A 22,314-nucleotide genomic window follows, 5' to 3' on the forward strand; every position below is an offset into this window, starting at 1 on the left:
GAGGATCGATCGGCTCCTGCACCAGTGGCGGTCTACATTGTGTTAAATTCTTCAACGTCAGCCTCACACGCAGAAATATGGTATTAAATGCCAGAATATATATAAAGTTTCTCGAATCCCCTTTTCTCCAGCCGCGTATTCACTGCTGCTATAATTATCATTAAATAACATTGTGCATATCAAGGTAAAGTTTCCTGCAATACAGCAGGTTTCCCCTCTACGTTCCATTAGGCAGTCGGCTTAGCAGGAGAAAAGTGGAAAATTCGTATCATTGAAACAGCTATTTTTATGCAACATTGAATTATATATACCGCGCGCATGATATATACTGACACTATGTCATTTGAGCCTGCTGATATAATTATACATCGCCCAACAAAAGGTTAATATAACTGTTATTTATACATACTTTGAAATAAAGCTTTAACCGCGTGCTAATTGATCCGCGGCGGGGATGGTACACTCTGTAGTTGATCGCGAGTAATTGCCATGAATTTATGTTTGAATTTGTGAACTGGTAGGCGCTGATTGTCTGTTTGAAGCATACCTAGTATTAAGTGCCTAAGATTTGGGTGGTAAACTGCTATGAACCTACGAATGTATTTGCTAATTTTTTTGTGGTTAAATGGTAACCTCTGAAGTAAATCAACCTCATCATAAAGTTAACCTATAACATAACCCCCCCATAACCCACGGTAAACCGAAGAGATCACGTGCCTTTAAGGTTTAGACGTTAACTGTCAATTACTTTTGCCAGTACCCTCTAAACCTATCAATCCTAAACGCCCATAGATTCGCCTCAGTGAGTTTACATTTCGTACAGGGTCAAGAAAAGAGGCGGTGAGCTTTTATGAGCTTTCAACCGGATCCGGTGCATTTTGCCCTGCGACCTTCTACTGCTTTTCATGCATCCCTAGAACAAATATTTTTGTCAGAAACTTGCAGCAGTTACTATGTGGTTCAATCGGTTTTTACCAACTTGAACTCGAGGTCACAGGCTTTAGTCGAGCTGCATAAGCCGCATTATGATGGAAAACCACACCCGAAAACGGAAATGTGGTTTGCGATTGATATGACAGCCCCAGGTGCTCTAAATGACCCACGTACTGCTTTGGTAAGTATAAATCCGCATGGACTATGTAATCTCTGAAAAAGCACTCATAATATACAGTGTTTTGCAACTTAACCGTCTTGAAAAATTTTTCCACCTTGACCGGTGGAAACATTTTCCATGATGGTTCCGATAAAGTTGCTGAACACTATATACGTAGCTAGGTCTTGCTATTTTGGCTAAATAGAGCTGCAAGTGTTCTACTGCCCCACACTTGGTTTGTGTGGAAGATATTCGGTTAAAAGAACATTACATGCATTCATTCCAAGCCATATGTTTTTCATGCAAAGAACTACAGCCGCTGGTATCAAGACGAGGGCTCTACAGAAGCCGTCGAAAAAAGAAAAGAAAAGGAAAGAAACGACCTCGACGCTTCTTGAACTATGGTCTTGAACGACGAGGGAGGGGGGAGGGAGTAGGCGTGAAGAAGAAAAAAAACTGCTTCTCGCTGCGTGGGACCCGCTGCCCCCATCGGTCCATCTCTTCTCCCTGCGGCAAGGCGGAAAGAACCACAGGGAGGCGAAAGGTATCGAGGCATTAATAAGGCTCCTCCATTTCGCGGGGGCGACGGAATGCCGAAGCGGAGAGAAATAGCGGGAAAAAAAAAAAAGAATTGCATGCACCGCACACAGAAAGATTCACCCCCTTCCCCCTTCTTGAGGTCACGTGTCCAAATGGCGGGAAAACACCTTCCGTGCGAGCTAAGTGCGCGGGGCTACTCAGTCGACGGCCAGCCTCCGTGTGGGCGCGATGCCTACTGCCTAATTTTATCGTTCGCTTTTATTTCACACAAATTCAATCTGTCTCAACCTCCTGCAGCTGTCAGCGTTTGAAAAGAACAGCCCACATATGCAGCTGATGATTGCAGCCGCTCTGTACAGATTCTTCGTGCCGAAGTTCACCAAAACATGCGTAAGTACATGATCTTTCGGTCTTTATCAGAGGAGCTTTTTGCTCGATTCGATGTTATACTGAACACAGTAATGTATTGTTTTGGAACATATGCTCATCTTGTTATATACTCCTTGCATATGTCTTTATACATACATATATATATATATATATATATATATATATATATATATATATATATATATATATATGTATATATATATATGTATGTATATATATATATATATATATATATAATTAGTGTGTGCGCTGATCGCGCAGGAAGACTCGCTGAGCCGTTTGGAAACAAGGCTGCGGCTGGCTGCGGCGGCAGAATTGGCTCATTTTGCTGCAGTCTGGGTCCTTGGGTATCTCGTGCCCCAAAATGCCCGCCTTTTAATATGGAGGGACACTCACTATACCGATCAGGTAAGTCCAATTAGCACTGATTTTGTTCGATACGACTATATACTGAAACTGTTTCTGGAGTGCGTATATATATGCGCATCTTGTTACTACGTACATTTTTCTTTTGCCATACACTTTTTTTTGCTTGAGTAGCTGCAAATCGTCTAGAGCACAATAGGCACCATGCGCCCGCCAGGAGCCTCCATCGGCGGTGCTGAGTTCAGCGCCACAAGTGGCGAGCTTGGCGTCCTGAGTGAGCCCCGTATTAGACCGATTCCACCAACCGATCTGCCCATGCGCGGGTTTTCCGGAAGTCGCGGCGCCGCCATGGTAGTTGTAGTCCAGTTGTCAGCCGAACTACAGCCAGCTGCACCACTGCACCATTCCAATCAGCGCTCGATGAGCAAGCGCAAACTTCTCGTACGTCTCTCCGACTTCACCATTGAGGAAATTTGGTCATGTGAGTACTTTACTAAATTGTATTGACTCATGAAAGCTCAACGTTTGAAAGTGTTTGCTGCTCTTCCTTTTCTGTTGATAATATGAGCCGAGTATCGCATTGGTTTTAGCTAGTGTTATTCTAGAACACTACAATTTGAGATATGTATGAGTACTATTTTGATTCACCTCATCTGTCTCCTCAGGAACCTTTATGAAGGGCAAGAGGCCACAGTCAGAACTGGGCATGGTCTTACTGATTGGTTTCCGATTGAGAAAGGGGTGAGGCAAGGCTGCATACTGTCGCCCTGCCTATTTAACCTATATGCAGAGTGCATCATGAGGAAGGCCGGTCTGGACGAGTCTTCAGCTGGAGTGAAGATTGCTGGAAAACGTATCAACAACTTTAGATATGCGGATGATACCACTTTAATGGCAGAAAGTGAAGTGGAACTCAAGAGACTTCTGATGCGCGTACAAGAAGAGAGTGAGAAGTTTGGGCTTAAACTGAACATTAAAAAAACAAAGATCATGGCGTCTTGCCGCATCAAGTCCTGGAGCATCAATGGACAAGAAGTGGAAGCTGTGACAGATTTTCTGTTCTTGGGCGCCAAGATTACCTCGGAAGGAGACTGCAGCCATGAAATTAGGAGACGCCTGCTTCTGGGAAAGAGAGCAATGGTTAGCCTTGACCGCCTAGTAAAGAGCAGAGACATTAGTCTGCCAACCAAGATCCGTATAACCCGTGCTATGGTCTTTCCAGTTGTGATGTATGGATGCGAGAGTTGGACTGTGAAAAAGGCTGACCGCCGAAGAATTGACGCGTTTGAATTGTGGTGCTGGCGAAGACTCTTAAGAGTTCCTTGGACTGCCAGAAGATCAAATCAGTCGATATTGTCGACCATAAACCCTGACTGCTCGTTGGAGGGTCAAATTCTAAAGTTAAAGCTCAGCTACTTTGGTCATCTGATGAGAAGAGAGGAGTCGCTGGAGAAAGATTTGATGTTGGGAAAGGTTGAGGGTCGCCGGAGAACGGGTAGGCAGCGAACGCGATGGTTAGATGGCATTCTCGAGGCATTGCAGATGAAGCTATGTGATGTTAAGAAGATAGTGAGAGACCGGAAAGCGTGGCGTGACATGGTCCATAGGGTCACGAAGAGTCGGACACGACTGAACGCCTGAACTGACTGACTGACTATTTTGATGTAAGCATTTGATTTTGGTGCACTGTTTTCGCTGACGTACATCGCAATGAGTGTAACGTTAACGTAGCTATGAATATAGGAGCACCGCGTACTTGTTGGCGACAGTCTTGAAATGCGGCGCCGAGTAATTTGAGCCCTTGACAGTATTTACGTGGCCATCGCGCATAACTAATATTTAGCCGCTGTGATGTCTTGAGGTCCGTCAGTAGACTCGGTGACGTTTTTTATTTGTGTTAAAGTGAATCGCGTCTCGTTACTAATACGAAAACTTCAACTGCATAGCCTGATTCAAGTATACCAACTTCGCACTGGGGAATACGCGTCATCCTTCATATAAGTAGCCGTAATAATATTTTATTAATGATTCATACTGACGGATTAGGTCTAAGCTGCAAGTAAGCGTACAGAAGAAACAATGCGCGGTGACGCATTTGTTTTGGATTTATTTTTGTATTATGATTTTGTCTTATTCCTGCCTTTTTCTCTTCTCTACTGTTAGCCAGAAGATCAAATCAGTCGATATTGTCGACCATAAACACTGACTGCTCATTGGAGGGTCAAATTCTAAAGTTAAAGCTCAGCTACTTTGGTCATCTGATGAGAAGAGAGGAGTCGCTGGAGAAAGATTTGATGTTGGGAAAGGTTGAGGGTCGCCGGAGAAGGGGTAGGCAGTGAACGCGATGGTTTGATGGCATCCTCGAGGCACTGCAGATGAAGTTATGTGATGTTAGGAAGATAGTGAGAGACCGGAAAGCGTGGCGTGACGTGGTCCATATGGTCACGAAGAGTCGGATACGACTGAACGACTGAACTAACTGTTATCCTATATTTAATTTGATATTTAGGGTTCCTTGTAAATGCAACCTAACGTATTTAGATTTGCCTTATTATAGCTTTCTTTAGGCATTTTAAGAGCACCTCAACCTCTGTACAGTACCTACCTACAAAGTACTTTAGGCAGTGTCTGAATAATAAAATCAATGAAAATGAGAAATAGCATTCATTGAAGCCTATCTCTGCTCTAGGAAAATATAATTGTTATCAGATTAACAGCACAGTGTGACACAGGATTGAATTGATATCTGTAGGGTATAAACGTTATGAAATGAAGGTTGTATCATGTTAACAAAACATACAGCCTCTTTACTAACTTAGCATATATGTGGACTATGGGGCTCTGATTGCCTGGTACTACCTGGCTTTTTTTCCTAGTGCTGCATGGTGTGCAAATACTTCTATTTCACTTATGACAATGGAAATGTCATGGTCAAAATATGTAGTCTAGCAAAGTGTATAGACAGCAGGAAGTTGAGCATGCAGTCTTAGGTTTGAGATTGCACTGGCATGTTGTATGACTAGACTTTTTACCTTTTTGACAGCTGTGCACGGTTCTGCCATGTCATGTGGACTACGGAACCACAATGGTCAAGGCTGGAGCACTGAAAGGCGGTCACTGAACCCTTTCTTCGGAAAAGAGTACATTGTCAGTTATGCAAACTCTATATAGTAAGCTGTCATTGCTCTCTAAAACTGATCAGCGCCTATTCGAAACCTGAGGGAGCATGACCATGTCGAAAGGTTTGAGGAAGTTTTTTTTTTCTATCCAACAGTGTGGTGCTACAAATTCCTTATTTCATTATCAAGTGTTTCCAACGTTTTTACAGAACTTAACGTTATTAACGTATGATAATGGTGTCAGTTTTACTATGCAGGACGCTTTTTTACTGATTGTTTAAAATGCATCCTATGGGTATCCTTTCATTTGAAATGAAGTAAAGCTTAGAGAGGAGTCGCTGGAGAAAGATTTGATGTTGGGAAAGGTTGAGGGTCGCCGAAGAAGGGGTAGGCAGCGAACGCGATGGTTAGATGGCATCCTCGAGGCACTGCAGATGAAGTTAGGTGATGTTAGGAAGATAGTGAGAGACCGGAAAGCGTAGCGTGACATGGTCCATAGGGTCACGAAGAGTCGGACACGACTGAACTGAACTGAAAGCTTAGAAGTGCTCATTTTGTTAATTTGTCTGTTTTATAAAGCAGCACTAAGGTTTCTTGGTGTCCGTCTTTAACCAACAAAGTACTCCTAAATTGACTTTTTCTGATGTACAGACCAGATTTAAGCTCATGGGAAGAAGGAATTTCTCTATTTTTAGTTTCTGTAATGCTAAAAACTTTAGTATGCAAGGTAATCAGGGTTCTACCCAGAAAATTTTGAGAGGTGGACATTCGTGGACCAACGAAAGGGGGGGGGGTGTTTAAATGGCCTCATTGCATTTTTGAGGAAGCTTCACCGTACGATCTATGGCTTGAATGCGTAGATGTACATGCTTGAAAAAATGTCTCGGAAGCGATACTAATGTTGAAGTTCATTTTTTTAGGGGGGTACATGAGAGCAAAGGCGCTCAAAAACATCTAGAAAGTAGCCTGCGGCTTTTCACATCAGGCCATTTACAGAAGTTGACATTTTCAACTGAAGACACGTCACAGACCGTGGTGAAAGCACAAGTGCTGGCGTCTATGGCAACACGGAACACATATAATGTTAGGGTCAAGCTGCTAAAGTGTGATGGAGAAGTGATAAGTGGCAACTGTTCATGTAATGCTGGGAAAGGCAGAGAATGTAAGCATGTGTGCTGTTTTGTATGGGCTGATGCACATTGCACAGCATGATCTTGCTAATTTACCAGATGCTGTGGCATGCACCGAAGGCGAGCGTCAGTGGTACAATCCACGAGACCCAAAGAAAGTAACAGAGAAATTTCAGCACATTGTTTTTTCTAAGGACACCATTGAAGGTCTCAGCGACGCACCTAGGCATCACAAAACAAGAGCAGTATACTCATCGCTGCCAAGTGAGGGCATGGATTTGTCCACATTGCGCCTTATAAACCTGCATGGAAAGTTTAAAACAACCAAATTGGATTGCTTCGCAGATGTCCTGGAAGCCAACGACTTCATGCCACTAAAACGAAAGAAAGCTGAAAGTTCAGCCACACGACTTCAAAGTGATTGCCTCCTTTGGCATAGATATGCGAAGGGTATCATTACAGCATCACTGACACGTACAGTGTTCACTTGGGTCTAAACATGTCCAACAAAAATGGGACCACATGATGCCCGAAGTCTCACTGCTGCAGTAATGGGAGGGAAAAAAGTTAGGGCAACATTTGCTATGAAGCGGGGAGTATTGTGCGAGCCCGAAGCCCGACGAGCCTTTCAGGACCCAAATAACACCCATGTGGAGCTGGAAGTTAGTGAGACTGACCTCTTCTCTCGGGAGCACAGCTTCCTAGGAGCAAGCCCAGACGGTCTTGTGAAGTGCAAATGCTGTGCACCACGTCTAATAGAAATCAAAGTTCCTCTCAAGGTTGAAGACTTTGCCAAAATGCAGTTACGTGATGGGCAGTTAAAGAAAAGCAGCAAATGTTATACGCAAGTGCAAGTCCAGATGGGTGTGACTGGCCTGGATTCCTGTGTACTCTTCGTGAACAGCTAAGAAAAGTGTGTGCAAATCTCGTGCCCTTTGACAGTGGCTTCTTTGCAGAGGTAGTAAAACGTTGCAAATTTTTTGCTACTATGTATTTGCTACCCCACATTTTTAGCAACTGCTGAAGTACTGTATTCTGAAGTTTGGACAAGAAATGAATACTGCTGTTTTTTTCTTCTGTACTTCCTTGTGTAATTGCATACGATCAGCAGCATTACGAATCTGGGAGGACAGGTTAGCTGTTAAAAAGCTGCCTTGTTAATTAAGTAGCCTAACTGACCGCTGAATCTGTGCTTGTAAAGTATGTTTGTATTGCGGGCACTCTTGAACAGCATTTGTACGTTGGCCTAGGTGCAGTAATAAATTATTTAACTGAGAAGTCAAAGAACAATGCACACTGAAGCAATCAGGAATAATAAATTTTACTGCTGGACTCTTTAACATGGTATTATGCCTCGGTCTAGTGCATAATTGATCATTTTCTGGCTGACGGTATAAAATGAATTATTAGCAACGTTGTTCCGACACTGTTAAGTTGCATACAATCTTCAAATAATAGTAGTGGTGTGTGCAAGTATTAAAAAAAAAACTTCCAAAGTTCACCGTTGACTTAAAGTCAATGATATTTCAGGTAACACAAGAGACACCTGTAGTAAAAATGAATGCTTTCTTGCATTTATTAATTTTACACAAACCTCTCTTAGGCAAACTGAATAGCTTATAACAAACCACAAAACATTCTTTGGATTTCAGATGTTTTGTTAGCCACGTGATCATGCCCAGTCATGAAGACTGTTTAGTGACTTATGTGCTCGAAAGCTGAGCATATTCTACACATATTTTCAAGTCAAACAGTCACACTCACTGTGCTGGAGCATTGCCAGTATATTGATAACAAATAGCTACCTTTTTACAGTTTGGCGAGGGCATTGGATTGCAGACCATGTTCAAACAGACGGACTGCGACAACAACGGTTAACCAGGTCTGTTTTGCATGCATCAGTAATTTTTTTTTATGCACTGGTACTATAAAATGTTCAGTGTATTGAAAGGAAATGGAAACAGTGTGCTAGAAAGCTTGTCATGCTCTGCACACAATGGCTAACAACCATGAGCATGCTGGAATCTTCGGGGAATGCTATCATATTAAAAGATGGGGATGTTAACCTCTTGAAGGATTGGACTGTTCAACTTACTGTCTGTTCTGTATACAAATGTATACAGAACTTGAAGATTGAAGTTGAGGTGCTAGTTGTGTTTCCTGCCCCCCAAAAACTGGGTGGGTTATTTGCAATAATAGGGAGGAAAAAGAAAGGACAATGCGATAAGAAGCATGTAACGAGTTTTATTGGATGTCGGGTGGGAGTGATTTATGAAATTTCACTGACGTGCGGTAAAGTATATATAGGGCAAACTGGAAGATGTATCAATGATAGAATGAGGGAACACGAGAAGTCCATAGAAAATGGCAAGGGGTCAAATTTACCCCTGCACTGTCAGAAGTGCAAGTGTGAGCCGTTGTTTAGCAGGCTTAACATTTTAGGGAAGAGTCGGGATAAGATGGCGCGCGAAATTTAGAGGCGTACTGGATACAGAAGAAAGAAGACAGATGTATTAGTGAAGCTTCGTTGAGTTTACGTAGAAAAGAATTTACTTTTATTGAGCAATCCTCTTGAGTAATGCAAAGAACGAGATTATTATCTGGCCTCAAGCTGTTATTCTTGGCCTAAAGCTGTTATTCTTGGACACCTCTCACGTATTGTGGCCATGGTAGTTTAAAGAATCTTTTTCCTTCAAGTACATGGACTTCGTGGCTTCGTAGACGTTGGCAGGTTAAAGTATTTCAATACATAGGGACTTCACAAGTGATGTGTTGTGGATGGACATGTCCTACTGTACATGTGTGGTGGTGGTTATTAGTGTGTGACTATGTGACTATGTGGTGATCGTTGTGACTGTCCTGCGTGGTATGAGTTTCTGGGCAAAGCAGAGGTGTAGAGAAACAAGACAGTGTAGAATTGGTGACTGCCATGCTTGGGCGATGTTTATGTTCTGCGAGGAAGAAAGTGCCAATATCTCCTTGGCAAAGAAGAGGAAGATAAGAAGATGTGCCTGAGTGTAGAAGGGGAGGAGTGGTGAAGAGGAAGTGGTTTCAGATCCTTAATACAGTTGGTAGTGTGTGCGTGTGTTATGTCTCTTCTCTTGTGTTTGTGTTTGTTGCGCCATATTTCTGAATATTATGCAGCACCAACTACCCCCTCAAGCCGTTATTTTGAGATACATGATTATCATCAACGTACTTGGAGTAACCAAAGAATCGGGCTGTTCTGCAATGGACTATTCTCACAACATAATTAGTTGATAAAAAGTGCATATAATATAACCAACTTCTGTTTAAAGCCTTTATAAATTATAAAACGTTTGACTTGGTTAAAATCAAAGAAGTTGTGCAGACATTCCGCAACAAGGTGGAGAGGAGGCATCTAAAAAGGTAGTTAAAAATCCTCAGTTACACAGCTATGAATGTCCTTCACGGAGAAAGTGATAACATTACATTAAGGAAGTGTCAGAATTGAGGACATGATTTAACATCCCTGCCTTCCGCCCTCCTTTTATCCTCTCCCGTAGTGTAGTATTGATCGTGTGATTACAAGCAACAAAAAATGAGTGCAGTTAGTCAGTGAAAATATGTTGATTCATGACATCATGGTTGAAATCTAGAAAAAATGGGCATGGATCGGACACGTAATGCAAAGGAAACATAACCGACGGTTCCTTAGCCACTAGGACGCTAAATAACGCTTCGAACATTCTTGATCTAATTCTAGCAACTAATCCAGAGTTAGTTACTGATATAACACATCTTCCAGGCATCAGTGATCATGTCCTGCTTAATTTTTTCATTAATATCCCACGTCCAAAAGCGGAAAAAATAAAAAAAATTCATCCTAGATTACAATCGCGCCAACTTTGCCGCTATTAAACATGAACTGGGCATATTTGTTGATTACTTTATTGCAAACTTTGACTACTGCTCTGTCGAGGAAAACTGGATATCATTCAAAACAAAGGTTCACGAACTAACTGATAAGTATATCCCTAAGCGCATCATCACCTCTAATCCACAAGCACCTTGGCACAACTCTTACATCAGACGACTATCTAACAAAAATAAACGTTTATACCGCCGCGCGAAGCTTTCACCATCTAACACTCGATGGGCGAAGTACAAGTCTGCTTCCGACGCTTACGTCAACGCGATTAAACTAACAAAAAATAACTTTTTGTCTACCACATTACCAACTATTTTGAAAACGAGTGTTAAGAAATTCTGGCGCGTTATACACCCGGCGAATGACCCATTCATTAGACTACAAGATTCCACCGGTAAACTTATCCCCAGTAATCTCTGTGCTTCCGTGCTGAATGACACATTCGTTGAAAGCTTTTCCTCCCCTTCAAGCGTTAATCTGCCTTACATACAGCACCACAGGTTCCCAACAATGCCACCTATAACAATCGATCCACCTCGCGTAGCCAAATTATTTGACTCTTTAAAAAATGATTCTTCACTTGGTTTCGATGCGATTAGCGCTAAATTCTTAAAAAATACTTGTGCTTATAGTTCAGTTATACTAACCAAACTTTTTCAAGAGTCACTCGACACCGCAAGCCTTCCTAACGACTGGAAAATTGGGAAGGTGATTCCAATTCACAAGTCCGGTGGTAAGCACTCCCCTGAAAACTTTCGTCCCATTTCGCTCACAAGCACATGCTGCAAATTACTAGAACATATTATTTTCAAGCATGTCGTTACCTTTCTCGATGAGAATTCATTTTTCACACCTGCGCAACATGGTTTTCGTCAAACATACTTGCCTTTACTGATAAGCTATACCGCATACTTGACAACTCATCGTTTGCTGACTGCATTTTTTTTATTTTTCCAAAGCTTTTGATAAGGTATGCCATAAATTGCTGCTACATAAATTGAGCCATCTTAATCTCAGTCCTAACGTATTCGACTGGATTAAATCTTTCCTTCTTAACCGTTGGCAATTGGTGCATGCTAATGACACTAATTCACCGATTACTAACGTGCTATCTGGTGTTCCACAGGGATCGGTCCTCGGACCCCTCCTATTCTTAATCTATATTAATGACCTTCCTTCTGCCATATCCTCTAACATTCACCTTTTTCCTGACGATTGTGTAATATTTCGGGAAAAAAATAACGTTAACGATACTGACACTCTCCAGTCAGACCTCAATTTGGTGTCAGACTGGTGCAATGCATGGAATATGGAATTAAACAATAATAAATGTAAAGCATTGCGTATTTCCCGTGCATCTAACGCTCTTCCTTCATATTATCTTAATGGCACTCCTCTTGACTGCGTAAAAACATGCAAGTACCTAGGTATTCATATCACTCAAAATTTAACATGGTCTATTCATATTGACTACGTTATTAATAACGCTAACCGCATGTTAGGATACCTACGTCGGAATTTCTCTGCCGCTCCCTCATCTCTTAAGCTTTTACTGTATAAAACACTTATACGTCCTAAACTTGAATACGCATCATCAATATGGGACCCTAAACATGAAAACCTCACATATTCCTTGGAACTAGTCCAAAATATTGCCGTCCACTTCATTGTTTCAAATTACAATCGTACGGCAAGCATCACAGCCATGAAATCTAACGTTTCACTCCCACCGTTACAATCTCGCCGTAAAATTGGTCGCCTAACGCTATTTCAAAAGCTATATCATCACGTTGCGCTTCACGACTGTTTCATATCACCCCCAGAATACATTTCACATCGCATCGATCACCGCCACAAGGTTGGCATCTGAACATGCCACACCAAATCTTCTTTTCAGTCATATCTTCCCCGCACATCTGTGGAATGGAACCGCCTTCCCCCCGATATTGCAGCCATTTCAGATAACAAAACCTTTCACGACGCAATAGCTAACAATGTTTATTCTGAAGGAATTTGATCATATGTTATATCTGTTTCCACTGTGTTGTGTACATTGATTTTATGTTATTTACGCTTTGTGAATGTTGTTTGTTTTATTCTGGAGGAATTTTATTTTGTACTACTTGTTTTCACTGTATTATATTCATTGCTCTGTATCATATATAACCCACTCCCCTCTGTAATGCCTTTGGCCCTGAGGGTACAGTAAATAAATAAATAAATACAGCAGATGAGATTCTGAGGGGGGGGGGGTGGGGAAAGCACAGCAGGGAGTGCTGTTTTGTTGCAGGATGAGAATAGAAGTTGGGGACATCAGGTGCGTGCAGTTGACACCGCACAGGGTTATTTTACATTAATACAGAAGCCTGCCTTGGCCTGATAATGGCTATGTCAACCAACAAAAAACATGGATCATGATGAAGACATGCACGACCATACTGGCACAGCCTTGCATTGCAAACATGAAGAGCCTGTTGTTGTTGCTAAGTGGTTAGGGTACTCTACTATTGACCCGAGAGACCGGGCTCAAACCGGGGTGCTGCAGCAGCATTTTGATTGAGGTGAATCACAAGGCACTTGTATACAGTGCACATTTAAGAACCCCAGGTGGTCAAAATTATTTTGTAGCCCTTAGCTACAGCATCTCTCATAGCCTGAGCTGTTTTGGGATACTAATCTCCATAAATCAAATCAAACAGCAAACACTGAGAATTCACACCGGCTCACAGCAATGGTTCACCCGCAAAGTTAATCAAGAGTGCACAAATGTTCCACACTTTGTTCAGTTGCCCAGACATGCTGTTTGGGAACACTTGGGAGAGTATTTTGTATGTCTTGGTCCTCCTGATCACTCTTCCCACGTGTATCCGCAAATTAGCAATTAGTAGCAATTAGTCTTGTCTCATTCTCGTCTTCTTCTGAGAGCTGAGGCCGTCCTTCCAGGAATGGTGGTATGTTGAATTGCAGGGACCGCTGCTTGCACTCTTATTCAATACTGAATCCCCTGTCAGCCATTACACTTCGCCCTGGTGCAAACTTCTCCAATACTCCAGAAGAATTTGATAGTGATGTGTCAGACACTCTCCCGGGAGCCAGATCTAACACAAATGCCACAAATCCATTGGGGCTGCAAACAACTAGTCCCTTTGCAGTATTATGTTTTTTGTATGTGGAGTACGTTTCACTCTGGACTCGGAATGAAGATGGTGTCTGGATGAAAATTTCAGTGCAGTCAAGCGTGCCGTCAACAGTTGTGTAGCCTTTGTCAATGAAGGCTTTTGGCCTGTACTTTTTGCATAGTTCTGGTGACATCCAGGTTGGGAGCTATAGAATGAGTAATGAAAAGAGCTATACTTGTAATCTATACATACATATACAGTGCCTATTGTACTGCAATACTACAAGGCCCGCTGTGGATGTTGCATCCCTGCCAACTCTCCCGAATTTGATTACATCTCCTGATTGTAAGGACACTACCTCAAATCTCCTGAAAAGTGGCCAACACAGCCCACCATGTGTGTTTCTATTTTTTTTCTGCATGCTATAGCAAAAATCCCATAACATCCTATAATATAACCATGCTGGAAAGTAGCGCAGGAGCGGTTAGTCACCAGCATGCACCTTGAATCTAGGTAGCAGCCGTCAGCATCACCATGAATGTGAGCGACAGACAGGAGCTGGATATTCCGGACTGGCTGGTCTCTGGATGGCTCGTGCATTTAGTAATTCAGTTGTTATATCATCTCGGGTGCGCTAGTACAGTGCCTGGAATACTGTGGCGCCAGCAATGTGCTAGGCTTCAGTTGGCTTTTTCATGTCATTGAGTGAAGTGAGGAATGCTGAACTACTCTCTGTGTTTCCCCGAGTTGGAAGGATTGATGGTGCTATCAAAATCGAAGAAGAATTTTGTTATGGAAAAAAAGTACTTGTAAGTATACTTGGAAGAGTTTCTGGCGATGCAACAACACAGAGATCAGTTGAAAATAAGCTATTAGGCCGCGACTCTCACCTCTTTCAGTTATCAGCCTCAATAACTTCCGAATTTCTGAATTAAAAGATATGCCTCCCCCCCCCCAACCCCAGCAGTTTTCCGAATTTTCATGTTACTAGGTTGGCAGGTATGATGTTGCGATTCATCAAGGCCATAAAAAAGAGAGAAGAGAAAAGGCACAGTAAGGAATGTCATAAAAAAATAAGTGATGCTGACATACCTGGCAAAGCCTACTGTCAAAAAAATCCGACCATGTTGCCCAGATCCTTGAGACAGTTGTTTTAGAAACACCAAACCTGTTAATAAAACATCATTTACCAAAATATGCACTTCAGTAATTTGCAGCTGCTAGACAACAAAATAAGTGAGAAGAGGAAGAACACCAAACCTGTTAATAAAACATCATTTACCAAAATATGCACTTCAGTAATTTGCAGCTGCTAGACAACAAAATAAGTGAGAAGAGGAAGCTACTAGTGCAGTTAGTTGAAAGGTTTCATAACACAGCTGTTTAAACACCTTCAGTTGCAGAGGCAGGAGATATAACAAAGGTACCCTTAGATTAGCCTCCAAATTCCATGCGGCATTCAGTGGAAGTAATCGTTAACAAAAGCAGCACTTGGTAATGGTCATTTCTTTAACTTACTGCTGGCACGCTTACAAGTATGCTGTGCCCCCCCCCCCCCCTCCTGTCAATGTGACTATCCGCTTATATGGACAAAGATTTCCTGGAATATTAATGTGTGTATAGGAGAAGCATCGTGGTCCCTTGAGGTCATCAGGCATGTCACCCACTGTTAGAATCTACAGGGCCAACATGCTTTGCTAAAAGAGCGACATCATAGTGTGGAAACCTAACACATTACCCATGGTGCTCACTAGCCATGCAGCCCCTGCGTTATTAAAAATCAGGTTGCATGATCTTAAACAAAACAACAAAAAAGGATAATTGACTTCTAGCTGAAAATTGTAATTTGGAGTACACTGTACTACACTATGCTCTAAGGCATTCAGCAAGTAGCTTTACAGAGCATAAGCAACTAAGGCTATTGTGCGCTGCACAGCTGTTCATCACAAAGTGTTTTAAGAATGTAAGGTGATTAACTTTTTGGACATTTTTATTCAAGAATCAAAGTGTTTCTACAGCGAGGTACTACTGTATAAGGAGTAACTGCATATACTGAAGCGGACCTTTTGATAAAATCCTACAAGCATACTGTGTATGTGAATCAAAGCAAGAGTAACAATCATAATGGGTTCTGGACTGTGCAACAAGGTACACCCGCGTAATGGCATAAATAAATAAAGACTGGTCAGATTTGCCTATTTACTCTCCACAGTGGGTTCATACAAAATGGTTTGCAGCGAATATCCCCATAAACAGATGGGAAAAGATTTCGATGAGTCACTCTTATTAACCAAACAAAAATTAAGTAGAAATGGCTCTTAACGCCAAATAAAAATGTTTCAAGCTTTACATGTTGACAGCCTACCTGTATGCAAGATCAAGGCCATCAAGACCAAGCCGTAGCCGCATCAGGATAAGCACAAGCTGGGTCTTCAAAGGCAGGGTGAACTTTCTCTCCTCACTGCTGATTTCTTTCATCTGCCAGAACTTAAGACGTTTTACTTATGGCTATAAAAGGACCAAAAAGCCTCCAAACGCTCGCTGGACGTGAAGCCTGTGTAATAGCGAAGATTTTTCTGATCTTTCACAAGCCCTTCATACGTTTTTTTCCATATTATGAGCAGCTTTAGCCTTGCAAGTTCTTAATTTGTTTTGTATGGACCACCTGTTCTTCTGCTGAAGACGGTAACACAACTTTTTTGTTTTAGTGTGATCAAGCCAACTTCGTTCCAGCTGGCGCTTTAGCTCTGCCATTTGTGCATTTGCTGCTTCAGCTTGTTCCAAGAGATCTGTCACAATGTGCTTCTGTCCAGAAACTTCTTGACAAGGTCATCATAATTTATTTTTTGGCTGTTGTACGAGGGGTCCAGGAGTATGTTCGCTTCAGGCTCTGAATTACAGTTGCTGTCATTGCTGTTGCTGGCAAAGGTGGAGACTTCCTGCCCACGTTGTTCGGTAGGCACAGTTGAGGTGCTGGTAACTTCCGGCTGGAAGGTGAAAATAAAAAACCAATGTGTTTTAGTAACCTAAGAAATGTTAGTTTGCAATTCAGCTGTAGGTGATGCTTTGCACACACATTTTTTTATTGCTTCACATGATTTCACATTGACTAAATATTCTCTCCTGTTTTTTATTAACAGTACAATTAATCTAGCCATCTCCTTGGGTCAAACTATCCCCAAAAATAGAAATGAAGTATATATAAACATGACATGCTATTTTTATTTCCTCCTTGTGCTTATTTTACCTCAGTTCTTCTCAGCGGCCGCCTCTTCTTCACTTTTTGCTGTCTTAGGGGGAAAATTGCGGGAACACGGATCATGTAAGTGTTTTTACCCCCTTCGAAGTGGGCACTGCATACTCTGTCTCCTGTCGTTGGCACAAACTTTGAAAACCTGGGTAGAGAGATTTTCAGCAGTACAACTATAATACTGCTAAGCACGGCCAGGGCTACTCCACTGTAATTTATGCATTTTTGTATGCTCAAGCTGTATGCCTTCATTGCGCTACTACAGTAGCACTTTCTCTAGATTAAAAGTACATGTTGATCAAGAAAATCAGGACGGTGGATATAATGAAAGTTTCATTTTTACGTTTTTTTTTTTTACAAAACCAGTCCCATCGTTGGCACAAACTTTGAAAACCTAAGTACAGAGAGTTTCAGCAGCACAACCATGGTACAGCAAAGCACGGCCGGGGCTACTGCACTGCACTTTACGCATTTTTTGTATGCTCAAGCTGTATGCCTTCATAGCGCTAATACACTAGAACTTTCTCTAGATTAAAAGTACATATTGATCAATAACATAAGGATGGCGTCAATATGGTGAAGGTTTAATTTTCTTCTTTTTTTCAAAACCACGAATGCATATAATATACATTGCTGCAGACACTTAGCTCAATAGTTACACTGAAATCGGTTGCGTGCTTACGCTAGCTGACAACATCGCGGAAGTAAAGGCGAGGTTTCGAGATACCGCTAGCCCCTGGGATAACACGTGAAAGTTCACCTAATCTCGGGCCATGACATCCCTGCTAAGCTGTTGTCAAGGTGTGATGATGGTGATTGTGGCGAGTGTGCGGGTGGCTCGAAAGGAAGTGAAGTGTGGCCGCGTGCGGGGCGTGCCAGTGCGCGTGAGTTTGTTCCGGCAAGCGAACGGGTCGGACGCTCCTGGGCGTCGCTGGCGGCGGAGTTCATCGTGCTGGGCCTGGCGTTCAAGGCCGGCTCGCTAGCACCTGTCGGGCACCTGGTCCGAGGTCTGGTACTGCCCAGCGCTTCGCCATCCGGCGAACAGCTTGCGGAGACAGCTCAACCGCTCCAGCGTGCCTGGCCGCCGCACTTGTGCTGCCGCACTGGTGCCGCACTTTGCAGTACCCGGGCGTGACGCGGTACCCCGCGGTACACCGCAGTACCCCGGACTGTGAAGCAGACGCCGCACACAGACGCCGGAGCGTGGCCTGCCGCGCTACCGAGTCCTCGGGCGACTGGCGTGAACGAAGGCCGCGTCACACCCCGGCCGCTGGTCTTGCCTCAACCGGACTCGCCTGCACCGACATCTAGTCCACGAGCGGAAAACCAGAAGTAGGACGGTTTTGTGTTGGGACATATCCTATTAGGATAAGCTAGGCTGTATGCATGTCTGTTGCCAGTTACGTTAATTGGTCAAGAAAAGAAAAGCGTCCGTGTGTCTGTGAACCTGCTCTGCTACCTGCCCAGAGCTCCTGAACGGACCTGGGCCCATATATAACATCACAATTTGGCGAGCCTGCCAGGATCCTAGAAATTAGTAGATTCAAGGAACTAATCATTCAGAAAGAGGGCAGAGAGTCGAGGACGGGTTCACACGCATCGCGACGTTTGAGCAAAGATGGAGCTCGAGGCGTTGGTGCTGATGAGCGAGCAGCTAGGTATGACGCTTAAAGAATTCCTCGGCTGGTACGAAGAACAGCTTAGCATTGACAAAGAGGAATTAGAAGCGGACTGGGCAGAAACGCGAATGGATGGGCGGCTTACGCCTAATGCCGAACCCAAGCATTTGCATGAGGTTACAGAACTCCGTGAAAGAGAACAGTGGTTGAAGGCGACCGAAAAAACACTATTAGAGCTTCGAAAACGCGTGACAGCGGAGGAGAAAAACGCCTCGTTTCATGGTGTTGGACGTTACATAGATAGAGCTACTGGGTTGGATCAGAGCAGCCCTGACAAAGTGACCCTACTGTTTAATGAAGCACATGGGGCATTACAGGCCGCAGCACCTGCTAGTAGTGTAAGATCACATCTAGAGCATGAGTACAAAGCTGTGAAAGACCTTACGAAGCCTTCAGCCTACATGTGCTCTGTTTTGACATAGATACAGTTGGACACCGTCCTAATATGTTCACCTCTCTTCTTAACGAGGTTAAGAGCTCCATAAGGACATATGTCTGCATGGAAAGGTGCCTTACTGACTGTCACAGTAATACTGAAAACGTAAGCACCTTGATAAAGGATCACAGGGAAGGACTATGCATCCATGAGAAGGTTGAGAATAAAGTCGTTGTGAGCACAAATGTGAGCATGCGTGAAGATGAGAAAATGCATAACGAGAGTTTAAGAGTCAAGACTGTGGCTGGCTTAGGTTATATAAGGCTGCTACGAAATGTTGAGCGTGAGAAGCTCGCAAATGGACTGTTGAGCAGCACTGGAAATTCTCCGGAACGTCGAGATGGCTATCTTACTTTAGATACAGCTGCAGCGACTCACACGCCTGGTGAGGATCGCCGCCGGAAAGGTGGGTGACCGAGGCATACCAAGAAAAGTACATATTCTGATGTTTCTAGACTATCTGGAGAACAGGCGGAGGCGAAAGACTGGCCGCAGATCTTCCATGTTCCCAAAGCCGTAAAATCAGTGATGGTTCATCTCAAGAAGAATGTTGGTGGCCGGAAAGAACACCCCCTACGAGAAGCAAGCTGTGCGAGAAAGTGCAGAAGTGCGCGAAGAACCTCGACGTGCAAAGCTCATTTCCGCAAGCACATTCGGTTTAAGCCAAGGACGGAAATGAAACCACATGCCATAAAACAGTGGCATCGTACTCACTGCCGGAAAAAAGCAGCTTGTGAAATAACGGAGGATGTTGCGTCTTAGAATTATCGAGAAGTCGAAATCTCTCTACCATGCACCAATTGTGTTTGTTAAGATGTCAGACAACGCATACGATTGTACAGTAACTTCCGGGAGTTCAATAACGTCCTGAAGTCTGACTGTGGGTTCATTCCGCGCATTGATGCCGTCTTCATCCTTGCAGGACAGAAAACGTTTTTCTCCAAGTTCAATTTTACTAAGGGTACGTCATTGGAAGGTCACTATGGTTGCTGGAAGCAGGAGAAAAAAAAACGGATTTTTCCAGTATTTCTGGACTGTACCACTTTCGATATATGCCTTTTGGCATCAAAACACCACCACCACCTAGAAAGGGCTCGCACAAAACAAGACATACTACGACCGCAAGAGTCGGCCGGGGAAGCTACAGCCTGGAGAGAAAGTGCTCATCTTCCTGCTGGCCTATTCAAACAAACTATTCATGTAATGGCGAGGTCCATTTGAAGTTGTGGGCGTGAGAAACGAGGTTAACTACCTCACTGACTTGGGAGGTGCAAAGGAACAATTCCACATCAACATGCTGAAAAAATATGAGAAACTGCGTACCAGTTTCCCCACCGTGGCTGTCGCCGCTGTAGAAGGAAACATGTCAAACACACATCCCATCTGTCGCAAGAAATGTGACTGCATTGACTGTATCCCGCTATTAAGTTTGTGCCACGCAAGGACTACCATTGATGCTTAGGTGTCGCAAACTATGGGAACTTGCTTCCATATGAAGTGCGAAAGAGTATGTCAAGGAAACTGACAATGTGGGCGCTGACTACGTAAGCCGTGTGTGAACTTGAGCCTGCATTCTGCAGCCTTGTATTTCTTGTGTTAGTGTTTAAGTCATGTGTCTATGTTACATGAGCAGCGTGTGAAAGGTGTGGAAGTGTGTTTCTGGTGTCCGAACAAAAATTTAAAAAAAACGAACTCGTGTGTTGCATTGTGAAGTTTTGTGTGCTTCTGATTTGGGTTTATTATGTTGTAGTTTGTTCTCTCCCCGCCACGTTTTCCCCCTCCCCGGCGGTCGGACGCTCCTGGGCGTCGCTGGCGGCGGAGTTCATCGTCCTGGGCCTGGCGTTCAAGGCCGGCTCGCCAGCACCTGTCGGGCACCTGGTCCGAGGTCTGGTACTGCCCAGCGCTTCGCCATCCGGCGAACAGCTTGCGGAGACAGCTCAACCGCTCCAGCGTGCCTGGCCGCCGCACTTGTGCTGCCGCACTGGTGCCGCACTTTGCAGTACCCGGGCGTGACGCGGTACCCCGCGGTACACCGCAGTACCCCGGACTGTGAAGCAGACGCCGGACACAGACGCCGGAGCGTGGCCTGCCGCGCTACCGAGTCCTCGGGCGACTGGCGTGAACGAAGGCCGCGTCACACCTCGGCCGCTGGTCTTGCCTCAACCGGACTCGCCTGCACCGGCATCTAGTCCACGAGCGGAAAACCAGAAGTAGGACGGTTTTGTGTTGGGACATATCCTATTAGGATAAGCTAGGCTGTATGCATGTCTGTTGCCAGTTACGTTAATTGGTCAAGAAAAGAAAAGCGTCCGTGTGTCTGTGAACCTGCTCTGCTACCTGCCCAGAGCTCCAGAACGGACCTGGGCCCATATATAACATCACACAAGGGTCCCGTGAAGCGAGTATATTAGTTCGCTAGAAAATGTAATGCCTGGTTGTGTCATGCGATAAAAAAAATTCAAGTATTGCGTCTACGCGCTTCGCCGTTTGCGTCGTTTCTTGTACCGCGCTTGTACCACGGCGCATGGTAACAAAAAAAAAGACGATTCTGGAGTAATTCACGACACAGCCATGGACGACTGTAACCTCTTTTTTTTTTTACGATACGGCTAGAAGCACCGTGAAAAGAAATGCGAACGGCGAAGCGCACCGACACTGCGCAGTTCGCACTTATCTGTGTTTCCGCTGTAAACTCGTAAGTGAGCTTGCCGTAAATGAAACAACGTAAGCCATGTTCAGATCTAGAATTCCTCTACTTGTAATAAAAGCACGCAGTGAAAATGAAGCAAAAAAAAACGGAGGACCTACAGCAAGAAACATCGGCGTGCAAGTACACCCATGCTAACGATGGTTGTTCCATTCCGCAATAGGAATACAAAGTCAAAGGCACCCAAACATTATATTCTTTGAAATGTTCAACTACTGGTTTTACATTCCGATACAAGCAGCTGCACAATTTACTTGCAAAAAGGCTCCAAACATCGTAAAACGCTGTCTTATCTGCCAGACTGTCCGGCCCTGTTTATCCGCTGAATCCACGTCTGTCGAAGTTTTTGGTCTTTAGGAAAGACATAAAACCCGAGAGACCTTTGTCCCTTGCACTGTTGTTGTAGCACCCAGGAAAGCAACAACTGAATCCTCTCATTGCAGGATAGCTACACACGAAGTAAAAATCGACCAGACGCGCGACGCATATGCAATCCGAGCGGCTGGAGCGGCCAGAGAACTACATCTACCAGCATGCACCGCAGCAACGGTGGCGCCGTGAAACTAGTCGGTGGGATCGGTCTAATCTCGCCA

General features: G+C 43.8%; 2 pseudogenes across 1 annotated transcript; one reads left to right on the forward strand and one right to left on the reverse strand.

Annotated features, from left to right (window-relative positions):
• Positions 1–5,449: 5,449 nt before the first annotated feature.
• On the forward strand, positions 5,450–7,696 carry LOC146180681 (uncharacterized; annotated as a pseudogene).
• Positions 7,697–13,120: 5,424 nt separating this feature from the next.
• Positions 13,121–22,159, reverse strand: LOC146180682 (uncharacterized; annotated as a pseudogene). Its single transcript, XR_014700390.1, has 5 exons — positions 22,018–22,159; positions 16,897–17,047; positions 16,015–16,636; positions 14,742–14,817; positions 13,121–13,854 (listed from the first exon to the last, which is right to left on the reverse strand). The product of XR_014700390.1 is annotated as an uncharacterized LOC146180682 (transcript).
• Positions 22,160–22,314: the final 155 nt, after the last annotated feature.

The sequence above is a fragment of the Amblyomma maculatum genome, chromosome 8 (assembly GCF_055883805.1).
Source record: "Amblyomma maculatum isolate TAMU_Amacu chromosome 8, ASM5588380v1, whole genome shotgun sequence".
NCBI classification, from domain to species: domain Eukaryota; kingdom Metazoa; phylum Arthropoda; class Arachnida; order Ixodida; family Ixodidae; genus Amblyomma; species Amblyomma maculatum.